Source organism: Branchiostoma floridae, chromosome 11, assembly GCF_000003815.2.
Source record: "Branchiostoma floridae strain S238N-H82 chromosome 11, Bfl_VNyyK, whole genome shotgun sequence".
NCBI classification, from domain to species: domain Eukaryota; kingdom Metazoa; phylum Chordata; class Leptocardii; order Amphioxiformes; family Branchiostomatidae; genus Branchiostoma; species Branchiostoma floridae.
The window spans coordinates 18,737,923-18,742,218 of record NC_049989.1 but is presented as its reverse complement, the minus strand read 5'-3'; the positions used below and the strand labels follow the sequence as shown (position 1 = coordinate 18,742,218).

General features: G+C 35.8%; 1 long non-coding RNA gene across 1 annotated transcript in view; it reads right to left on the bottom strand.

The window, feature by feature from the left end:
- Positions 1 to 1,205: 1,205 nt before the first annotated feature.
- Positions 1,206 to 4,296, bottom strand: part of LOC118426663 — a 6,218-nt gene continuing 3,127 nt past the window's right edge. The window contains exon 2 of the long non-coding RNA XR_004832439.1: positions 1,206 to 1,709. This is a non-coding gene — a long non-coding RNA (uncharacterized LOC118426663). The remainder of the gene's footprint in view (positions 1,710 to 4,296) is intronic.

The window sequence follows — 4,296 nt, the reverse complement described above, 5'->3', positions numbered from 1 at the left end:
CACCACTAGTACTATAACGTTATATTAAACGTAATATACAAACAGCACGCGTGCGGCGGAGCGCGTATTTTCTCCAGGCGGAGGTTTCGGTCGACGCCTCCCGACCGAAATCTCTGCTTGGAGAATCTATAGACGCGTCCCTCACTTTCTCTTTTAGTTTATAATATGCTATACCGACCGTTCGTTCATATTGTACTTAGAGTAATTGTTTCATCTGCAAGTCTCATCAATCAGTCAAAGAGAAAGTTCCCATTTATCAAGCCAAGTTGTCAATCCTTGAAAATCTTACCAAAGTTCCAACTTAAAATTACATTTAGTTCTTATCTACGCACACTGTATCGTTTTCAATGTGTTAATGTGACACTAGCAAGAGGGTTTTTTTCCAGCTTGAAATCACCTTGAAATAATCAAAACTATGAGATAGCTCAGAGTTTGTCCTACCATTGTCATTTTTAATCACGTCTCCAGGGTTTACCCTACAGTTTGCTAGTTACATTTCATACTCACACTAGATCACACTAGATTAGATAAGTAAGATATTGTGTTTTGATCTGTGATGTTGCATATAAGGGGCATGTGATGATGCATAGTCAATAATGCACCTTGTATTAATCCAGAAGGGTCAACTTTCTCTTCTTTCCTACCTTCATCTGAAGTTTATGATAACTAGCCCTAAGTGCTATTGAACAATATGAAATAAACAAAGTCATATTTGTTAAATACTAGCCAAATTTTATTGAACAAACATGTCATGTATAAATATCAATGCCAAATTAGAAACAAGATTTGTAATCAAACAACAACAATTTATAGCCAGAGTTATATAATTACAGTTGAGTGAAATGATGTACAAACTTGTCGTGGGGAACCACTCATATATATATATAATGGGACTGAGCAAAAAATGCATGCTGAGGTCAGTTAGTTGATCAAAACTAGTTGGATCTAGTTGGTTGGTTGGGCCAAAAACATAATAAATGATCCCATTTGCAGGATATCTTAGTTCGCATGAAAGGTATTTACACAGTTTTTAACATCCATGTTAGTTAGACAAATTTCAAGAAACCATTGTTTAACAATCAGTGCTGAGTTTGTCTAACAATGAATCAAACATGGTTTGTTTTGTAGTTATCTGTTCCTAAACAGACCAAACAAGTGCTTTCATAAGTTTCTCAGTATGTCAAAATGCCCACTGGTACAAATAGCACAGTGCAAGGTTTTAATGTGCTTTACTGAATTCAATGACATGTCCCAAAAAGGTACATAATAGTCTATTGTCATTAACAAATTTTTACTGCTGTTAAACTGCATCTATCTATATCCATGGTGGTATTGTTGTGAAGATTAATTTGTGGATTGTTTCTGATTATGATGTTAGAATAAAATGAATGGTTGCTAGTGCTAGAACATGCAGACATTCCCATTTTGACCAAGGAGCTTTCATCAGACATGGCTGCTGCTGGGCTTTATGTCAATTTTGGTTGTTTAGAGAGGTGTGAAAGACCCCTGAAAACTACAAAAATGTTGCTGGTAATGGGTAAGACAGTAGGTAGCTTGGGAAGGGTTCTAAACTCTGTAAGAATGGATGGGACTGTTTTGATGTGCTGACAGGTGGTTGCTTGGCCAAGTTTGTCTAATTCCCATCAAGCCAAATGATGTCACTGGCTAAAACAGCTGTCCCCCTCCTCAGATCCACAGCACAACATCACCTGTATAAAACATGATATTTCATAGTATGTTATGAAATATAGATATCAAGAATCTTCATTCACAATGACTAATCATTGTTACATCCTAATGACTATACTGTCAACTATATAGAAATGTAACATTTTGAACAAAGTGCATGATATTTCAGTAATAAAGAAAGTATAAAATGTCATTATCTATGCAGATTAGATGCTAAGTAGCACAACACATACTTCTTGGAATTGGCCATTTGTCAAGCTTCTTAATCTTATGTCTCCACCATTAAGTCCCTCCCATTTACCACAAAAGGAATCATTAATGAATTTCTGCATTAAAATGGAAATAAGGTCATCATGAGCATTACCCACATGCCATTGTATTTACCTATCCTAGAGCTACCTACATGTCTTATAGGAAATCCCTACCATTGACCAGAAGAAATTAGCAGTTTCTGCATCAAATATGCACATGAAGTACTCACTAACATAATTCACATTTTGCTGTATGCACCTTCCCTTCACCTCCAATATGACATCCATAGCATTAATTATGAGAGAAATAGTCCAAATTATCATGATTATGCTCATTCGGTCCTAATTAGTATCCAGGATATACTTGGATATAATTCATTATATTGACATGTTTAGCTAACCTCCCTATACTATGGGTGTAAATTTTATACCACGTACCAAGTTTGTCAAAGGGAACATACTAGTAATATTCGGACATTAATTATGCAATCAATTTAGTAGCACAAGTAGTATAATATTGTAATATGTCATTGGCATAACCTCAGTCAAAAGTCCTTTTGAGCTGAATATTCAAAACTACCCTCATTCCTACTTCAGATATCATCTTGCTAAATATCATAATATTGTTGCTATTATCATGCAAATTAGGGCATTATTAACAACATTTATAGCAATTCATGTCCATCAACAGAAAACATGTTACTGTAATTTCCATCTGTCATACTGCCATGATACTGGTAGTTACTGTTCATTGATAACACATAACTATTATACAAACATTGGATAATATCACTCACATCTCCCCCTCCCCACTAATCTTATAGGTTATATCATCATAATGATCACAGTTTACGGTATAACACTCATCTCTATCCCCCTCACTACTCTTACAGTTTACGGTATAACAATAAATCTCTATCCCCCTATAAGCACAAACTTATTCATTTTTACAAAATGGTTAACGGTTTAACACCTGAATATCTTTGTGAAATTATTCCACCCCAGATCTGTGACCGCACTACATACAGCCTTCGTGCTAATCAAAATTATATCCAAATTCCTTCTAGAACTGAGAAGTACAGGAGATCATTCTTACCTTCCTCTGTTCTTTCATGGAATAAACTACCGCTCACTACCAGAGTATCTCCCTCTGTTGCTAGCTTCAAAAATGAGTTGGAGTCTTTTTTCTATAGACCTCCTACCCACCTTCACTTCTCGCATGGTCCCAGATTCCCAGCAATCCATCTCACTAGACTTAGACTTAACTTCGGTCAGTTGAATTTCCACCTGTTCCAACATAAATGTGTAAATAGTCCTATATGTAAATGTGGCCACCCTAACGAGTCAACTATACATTATTTTCTACACTGTCCTCTATACAATGATGCAAGACTTGATATGTTGTCATCTTTAACCACTATGTTCATGCAGGGTATCTTACCATTTGACCCAAGACACACCACTGAAAATATTTTATGTTCAACCTTACTCAGGGGAAACCCAGTACTATCTACCATTCAGAACTGTCATTTATTTGATGTTGTATTTAAGTTCATCAAACAGACAGATCGTTTTAGCTGAACCTTATTTGATTATTTCTAAGTTTGTTTATCAGCCATATGTCACTCTGTTGTTTGATTCCTTGTTTATTTTCATGTACATGTAGTTATGTCTTGTGTTCAATAGACAGGTTGTTTAAGTTGATTTATAACCTTATTTGATTACTTCTAAGTTTGTATGCCAGCTACACGTCACTTTGTTATTTGATTCCTTGTTGTTTTATTTCATGTCGTTATCATTATCTCTTGCCTTTGTTATTTAGCGTTTTGTAGTCCTGTATGTGTGTCTTTATTTTGTTTATGTACATGAGGAGAAGACCTCGATAAGCAGGGTCTGCTTTCCGTCTCATCCTCTTTAAAGAAATGTGAATAAAAAATAAATAAAAAAAAATCTCTATCCCCCTCACTACTCTTACAGTTTACGGTATAACACTCATCTCTATCCCCCTCACTACTCTTACAGTTTACGGTATAACACTAATCTCTATCCCCGGGGCTCACTACTCTTACAGTTTACGGTATAACACTCATCTCTATCCCCCTCACTACTCTTACAGTTTACGGTATAACACTAATCTCTATCCCTCTCACTACTCTTACAGTTTACAGTATAACACTAATCTCTATCCCCCTCACTACTCTTACAGTTTACAGTATAACACTAATCTCTATCCCCCTCACTACTCTTACAGTTTACGGTATAACACTCATCTCTATCCCCCTCACTACTCTTACAGTTTACAGTATAACACTAATCTCTATCCCCCTCACTACTCTTACAGTTTACGGTATAACAC